Here is an 8,212-nt window from a genome sequence, read left to right on the forward strand (position 1 = left end):
AAAACTCCTAATTTGCTGGTCATTATTGCCCTGGTAAAATATGTGTGGCAACGTTGTACGTGAAGTTATAAGATTCCCCTGCATGGTGTTGATAACACATGTTCCAAAGCATAGCCCTCCCAAGCAGAAGTTGAAAACAGGTCTGATCTAAACAAAGGAATGTGTGCTCAGCTTGATTTGCACTTAAGCAATAAACAGAGTAATCAAGCAGGAAAGGGAGACAAAGGAAGCTCAAACAGGTGAGAAAAAAGCATCAGGGAACATAGACCTTTTATCTCCAGGTACTAAGCTGGAAATGTCTTTCAAGAGGGGGACTGATGCTATAAAAAGGAGGGACAAATGCCCTCAAGGCACCCCTTTCTCTTTCCCTGCACATCGCATTCATGGCACCTGTGGTGACAAAGGAAGCATTTGTTGGATTCTGGGAAAAGAGGTTGTGACCTAAGAAGTTTGGTAAGTAAGACTGCTGAAAGCATGTGATGAGAAAACTTTTCTTTGAATTTAATATAGTTGATTAAGTGAGGCACCAGATGCCTTTTATCTTTTTTTTCTTGTAATCATCTCTGGCCTTTATGCCTCATTACTTGTACTAATTTAAAATCTATCTTTGTAGGTAATATAATTGTTTTATTGTTTTCTCTAATCCAGTATGTTTAAAGTGAAGTTTAAATGCTCCATTTGGGGTGGCAAGTTGTGTGCATATTGATTCTATTAAAGATATAATTGACTTTATAAAACCTTGTATTGTCCAGGATTGGGCTTTGCAATACAGGACACTGTGACATTCTGTACTCGTGGGAACACCCTACACTCCCATGTTCATCCTTGTAATATGATTGTGTGGTATCCAATGCTAAGTTTGTCATGTCAGGTGACTTCGGAAGGCTCATGATGCACTGAATATTGTTATAGTTATGTTATAGTAATTGTTACAGTAATGTTATAGTAATGTTCTAGGTTATAATTTCATGCATATAGCTATGAGGCTGAAAATGTGTCTTCATGGCTTAAAGCAAGCCCAGGCAAAAACTCTACAGAAGAAGAGGGGCAGTTCGCACCTCATCAGGGCATGTATGGGACAAACCCAGCCTAGCCTCACAGGAACAAAGGACACTGGCTTAGGCAACAACAAAGGATTTGTTGGACTCTCGAGTGAGTCACCCTCCCTTCCTTTGGTCAGTTTGGGACTATTATGAGGTAATGCTCACCTGACTCTAAAGGGGGGGGAGGACAAAGCCAAGAGGGAAGACAGAACATGATCAAAGGGAGAGATATTTGCCATGCTCTTCCTCTCTCTTCTACCTACATCTACAGACACCACACCAAGCAACTGAAGTGCTGATCAAAGGGGAGAGCCTGGCTGAAGAGCAACCAGCCAGCCTGTGGTGAGAAGCATCTAAGTTTGTGAGGGCACTGAAGTGTTAACATCAGCTTAGAATGCATTTTGCTTTTATATCATTTGACCAAATCTGACGTGTTATGTTTTGACTTATAATCACTTAAAATCTATCTATGTAGTTAATAACTCTGTTATTCTACCTGAAGCAGTGCATTTGGTTTGAAATGTGTCAGAGACTCACCCTGGGATAACAAGCCTGGTACATATCAATTTCTTTGTTAAATTGCTGAACTCATATAAACTTGCAGTGTCCAGCAGGCATAACTGGACACGGCAAGATGGAGGTTCCTAGGTTTGTTTCTGGGACCAAAGATATTGGCTAGTGTCATTCAGTTGCACAATCCATGCCAGAGGATGTGCTTACATGCCAGAGGATGTGCAAGAACATCCCACGAGTGGGGTTTCTCACAGCAGAGCAGGGTAAGGCTGGCTCCCAGAGTCAAGGATTGGAGTGACCTAGCAGATCAACGGTCCAGATAACACCAGGGGAATATCACAGACATACATTTCCGAGGGAAAATATAAAACTGGGAATGTGTCTGGGTCACTTCAGTATAACTAAGGCTGGTAAGAGCCAAGCTGTGGCTAGCTGACTGTAGCACACACACTGGCATCGCTGGGGATGACTTTCATGCTGGAGGCTGTTCATGAGCAGTCCAAGCTGGAGGCTACAGCAGCAAAGCATTGTAAAGGTCACCATAGGTTAGAGGGCATGAGTGACACAGTGCTTCTTAGTCTGTATTGGTATGTCACAGCATCTTTCTGGAGATGTGAAGTACTGAGCAGCTTCCTTAGGGTGCTCAATAGATCTGTAGGTGAATAGTTTCTTAAACGGGAGAAGTTAGAAGAAGAAAATGCACCGAGCCTAATATTTATAAAGAAAATAGGAAAATCCTTTGTGCTGATTTCCGAGGACTCAGGAAATAGGACTTTTGAGGGTGATCAATATAGTTTTTATATTACGCATAAAGTACAGTCTCTATTGCAATTGGTTTGTCCTACAGAACTTGCATTCTTCCTTCTCTGGATTAGTTTCCTCCTCAATTTCACTCCCTATCATCCCCATCTCTCTTTGTTTGGTCCTACAGACTTCTGTTGTCACAAGATAAAATAAGTTGCATTTAGTCTAAATCCACATACTGATTTAGTGGCCAAAGCCTTTTGCAATGCATAGATAGACAGAAAATGTTATCAAAGCTTTTTCTGCAATGTGCATATAAAATATTTATTGTAATGAGTAAAGCAGATGTATACTGTTTAAAAATAAAAAAGTAACACTGGAAACAAATAAGCAGAAGGAGTTTAGTCTAAATGGGAGAACAATGCAGAACACAACTGCAGATGAAACCTGGAGGTGATTTTAATTAATCTGGTTGTACCATCTGTGCTGTGTTTGGCAGAACAGGAAAAAAAGGCATAGTAATGTCTGTATGCATCTCTCAAGAGGATATAATTGATAGATAGGTACTATGCTGATTCATGTGCCAACTAAAAAGGCAATAATGGTGCAATTTAAGACCCTGATCCAGCAAATGTTTACACAAGCACTTCAATTTTTGCAGTCAGTCAGGGGAAAAGTAAGAAAATGCCAAGCAGCTGTTGGACATAATAACTAGGTCAAAAATGAAAGGTTATCTGGAGTTGAGGCTTCTGATGTGAAATAATGTAACATTAAGATGCCGGAGGAAATGGCTCCATGATTTAAGCAACAGGCTTCCCTGAAAGTCCACATTTGATTCTTCGATACAGGTTCATAGTGATGAAAAGATCACCACAATATAACTTTAAGAATAATACTTCTAAAGCACTTGTCATGTTCAAAGCATGAAAAATCAAACTTACAAATGCACGGGAAGGATAGTAGCATTCTCATTTAGAGATGAGGAAACTGAGGCAGAGAAAGATGAAGTGACTTGCCCAAGGCCACACAGCAAGCCAGTGGAAGGCTAACACTGGAACTCTGGACTTGATTCCAAGTCTTTCTGCTGAAGCATGCTGCCTCCCAATGCATTCTGTATTATTATTACTACTGTGGTATAATCGTAGTACCTGGAGGCTCAGATAAGGGATTCTCATTGTGGTAGGTATATGGTTAAAAAGTCAGTTCCTGGACCCAAAGACAAAACATGCAGGTGGAGAAAATGAAGGGTTGGGGGTTGGTGTCAGTGAGGACAAGGTAACAATAACACAAGCATGTATTCAAATAGACCAGCGGGGCACCCAGTCCAGCTCAGCACCCACTGACAATACGTGTTGACTTAAAATTACATTCCTCTATCACTTGGTTTCCTCTGCTTTGGGATCCTTCCTCTTCACCACCTTTATTGAGTGATCTGCAATTTAAATGACAGTGGGATCCCGAGTCTGATAATCAGCAGGGAAAGAGATTGCAAGCCAAGGAAGCCAAACTGCAGCTGATTAAATAAATGCAAAGTGCTCCCTACCATGCACCGCAGCGGATCTGCTGAGGAGAGCCCAACTTGATTCCAATTCATGCTTCTTCAGGACTAATCAAAGCACACCACTTACATCTCCTTGGAAATGGACAGGAAGCACTTTCAAGAGCTTTGTCCAAAGGCATGGAAGAGCTTTGTGCCAGAGAAGACTCTTGTAGATTGTCCCCTTCTGAGATTTCTACATCTATCAAGTGGCATTCTGTTGTGCACTGATTTTTATCTTTGATATTTTATTGTTTTACTCATTGGTCTTGTGTAGAAATAGCTACTGAACTGGCTTAAGTAAGATGGAGGGAAAAAGGGTACATTTAGAACTCAGGCAAATAGAGTCCATGGAAGCTATGTTAAAATCATTCAGTTCCTACCTACTGCCAGAAGGAGTTTATTTTTTTAATCAATCTCTACATCCATATTTATGTATGAACTTGGCAATGTAAAATACAGGATTTGGAAAGAAAAAAATATTATCATTGTATTCAGAACTTAGCACATTGTTAGCTGTGAGAATTGTTTAACATGACATTTTCTGCCTAATTCAATGAAATGACAAAAAATACTTTTTAGTTGCTCAGATGATGCATTTAAGAATAATTTCATGTTGTTATAGGTGAATTATATTTACTGCAGAGCTCTGCCTTGGATGTACTGTGTTGTAATTTACTCTGAAACCATCAAAGAAATCAAGTAGAAAAGATGTTTGTTTTAAAAATCTGGTTTGAAAGTCAGAGTATTCCTTCGGTGGAGAGGATAGCTATGACTGTTTTGCTTGTGCCAATGTCTTAGCTACAACTTTAACGTAGATAGATATCCCTGAAGCCTGAAATCCTCCTTTTTATGTACAGGGAGCAGTGATTCAGTCTTCCCCACACTCTCCCATTGTTTTTCAGTTCTGACTTGGAGGGGTCAGATGGCAGCTCAGACTCCATGCCCATTCAGAGTCTCACTGACTTCAACAGGTGCTGGAGGAGGCTTACAACTGTTGGCTTCCCTCTTGAGATTGCTAACAGGGCTCCTATGGAGGTGGATATGAAATGCACATAACCACCCAAGAGGATATAGATTCAGACCATCAATATATTAGGGAGAAAAGGGTGGTCTTGTGGTTAAAGGCACCTGACTGGGAGATCTGGGTTCTTTGCAGGCACAGCTACAGGTACCATATATGAACTTGGACATGTCTTTGTGCCTCAGTTGCCCAGTCTAAAATACTTTATGTAAACCTCATGATGAAAAGATTTGTCAGAAAACAAACAGTTGAAGCTGGCAAGCTCTCCTTCCCTTATGTTAGTATTTAGAACAGAAGGGAGAATAATTTAACTACAGTAATTATTAACACTCCCCAATGTAGAACCCCTGCGATCTCTGCGTGTGAAGCCTGACCAGCTCTGAGACATTCTCCCATCTCGGCTCCCGAGAAGTCACTGTTAACCCTTCTACTGTGCATATATTCAAGGGGCAATGGAAGCCCTTTGGTAACTCCCAGCAGGGAAAGTGGGCATTGTGATGTAGAATTCATTAATATTTGTGGGATGCTCTGAACACCATACATACCCTATAAAGAAATAAAACGTCACCGAGGCCACCAAGTGGCTGACAGATGTCAGTGACTTCTGATCACTATGGACCCTTTAATTGGATTAGAAGTGGCAACCTTACAATGAAAAGTTCCACAGCCAATTCCTAATCTCATAGACATTCAGTCCCTGTCATCCCTCCTGCTCCATGTATAATTGTCCAGGATGGTCTTTGTGAACCTTCTCTTTTAACTGGGACAGACATGGTAGCCCTTGTGAAGACAATGATTTGTCATGATTGTAAACCCTCATTACTTCTCTTTGTAGTTCAGATAGATCTAGTAGATAAAGCTTTCTGCTGAAATTATCTGTATTCAGGGCAATTGTTGATTTTATATTGTTGCTGCTCAGCTCAGTGTTTTATAATGGTTGGATTGCTCCCCTGTCCTGACAGTTTGACCTTCCCCAGATTGGTCTGCTCGCAGCTGTCACATTGGAAGTTTAAACTTCCAAGACCTTCCTGAAAGGCTGCAGAATTTCTTCCATTTTACCCCTCCTCCACCACAGCCCCTTCCAAGGGATCCTGACAGGTCTGTACAAGTATCTGTATGTCTCTTGTAAGGGCACTATGAGCCTCTGGAATGATTTCTGGTTTCCAGTTCCCAGACCTGAATTCTGGACCAAGATGTTCAGGGGTGATTAGTGATTGCGGATGCTTCCATTTTGAGTTTCTAACTTGAGACCCCTTTAAAAGAGTCTCATTTTCTCAGGGTGGGTGCTTTCCGCTTTCTGAACAGTGTATCGGGTTGAACACCTAAGATCACTGGTTACTTTTGAAAATCTGAGCTTGTAGGATCTAGGATTCTAGGGTGTAGGTTTTGCTACAGGTAAAATAGATAGCAACAAACCTATGTCTTTAGAATCATAGAATCATAGAATATCAGGGTTGGAAGGGACCTCAGGAGATCATCTAGTCCAACCGCCTGCTCAAAGCAGGACCAATCCCCAATTTTTGCCCCAAATGGCCCCCTCAGGGATTGAACTCACAACCCTAAGATACATTTGTGCATCTGCTTTAATTCCAGGTACAGATTTGGAGGGCAGTCCCAGCTCAGACAATGTCAGATCTTAAGGAAATAGCACATTGGTAGAGCAAGGGGTGAAAGAAACAGTAAGTGGTTCCTGTACTGCTGCTTATCTTAGAAGACAAAGTAGCATGGTGAGAGTTGAAACAGTTCTGTTTGCATAGCTACTATGCCTTTAAGAACCACTGATCCTTAGGAAGCGTTGACCTTTCATATCATCATGCATATGATCTCATGGTCCCTCCAATGACCCTCTGCCACAGCAGTGGGTAGCTAGTGCTGTAGCAAACACAATGCAGTTTAAGGGGAAAAGAGTAAAGTTTATCAATGAATTCTGTATAGAGAAGGAGCATACTCTAATGATTAGAACATGGGACTGGAAACCTTTGTTGTCTCTTGCTTTGCATTCCTGGTCCTACCACTGTTTTATTGCCATCTTAGGCAAGTGACCTAACCTGCTTGTGCCTCAGGTTCCCCACCTGTTACTTGGAGATAACATCTTTATGGGGATGTTGTGAGGCTTAAGGAATTTATCTGTATTACACTAGAGCCTAGCAATCCCAAATGAGATCAACAGCCCCCCTTGTGCTAAGCACTGTGCAGATGTAGTGACCGATGAGCCCAGCCCTGAAGAGGTTACTGTTTAACTTGGATTGTTTTCAGATTTGTTATGATCTGTGGTACGAATTCAGAACTGCATTTTCCCCACAATGCACAGCGGATCTCTCATTGAATAAGTAGAAGGCCTGCACAGAGATCAAGGAACTTTAAGGAGTAACTAAAAATTTAGCTTTTGTTTGTACTTTGTCTTTTCATCTCTTGGGGAGAGAATATACTCCTCTGCAAGTTGCTATTATTTTTGCCTTTTGTTTCTCTTCCTCTCTCATTCTCCTTTCTCTGTTTCTCATCCCCTTCCTGGTCCTGGTGAATTTCCTCTGTCTCTCTGCACTTCCCTGCAAAACCCTACCCCATGTGCTTCACTCCCACGCTCTGAAACAGTTAATGTTGATGCTGAAGTGGCATCACTTAACACTCCAATTAGATTAATATGGGACAGGGAAATTCATTCCTTTGAGTCATTGCTTCAGACCGAGTAGGCTCAAGCAGCCATTACTGCATCAGTTACACTTCATGCACATGGATAGTTATCTCTGCAGCACGAGGACTGGAAAAATGCAGCTCCTGGGCTGGGTCTGGCCATTTTTTTGACATCCCTGTCTAAACAAACAGGAGGTGAGAAGGGAATTAGTCATAGAGTGGGGAAGTGACTTTCCTGATTCCCAGCTCTGTGCCCAGTTCATTGGAGCATTGTTTGCATTTCATAGTCTTCAAATGCTCTATAACTGCAAAGTACTGTACTAGTCTACTGTATTCCCCTTGAAATGGTCATCTGATACCAACATGGAGCACACACTGGTATCTGAGTCAATCTGAATTATTTCCTGTTCTGTGTTGATAAATGGTGACTTGTCAGTGATATGTTTAATTCAGTGGTTACTATGGAAAGGTTGTTTGAATAAGACCCTTTACTCACTCAGCACAGCTTCTCCTGTTCTTCAGTCTGGCAAAGACGTTGTACTCTCGGGTTTATTACATTGCTCCATTGCTCCATTGCTCTGAAGATGATTGTGATACCAAAATTCAGCCTTACGACAATAGCACGATCAAGGAGATCTGCACAGGCTGTAAAGGGAAAGACTGTTATGTTTGATCATAAGCAAAAGTACATGGAAAATTATGAGTAGGGATTGGGCAATT

Source organism: Dermochelys coriacea, chromosome 3 (genome assembly GCF_009764565.3).
Source record: "Dermochelys coriacea isolate rDerCor1 chromosome 3, rDerCor1.pri.v4, whole genome shotgun sequence".
Classification (NCBI taxonomy): Eukaryota; Metazoa; Chordata; order Testudines; family Dermochelyidae; genus Dermochelys; species Dermochelys coriacea.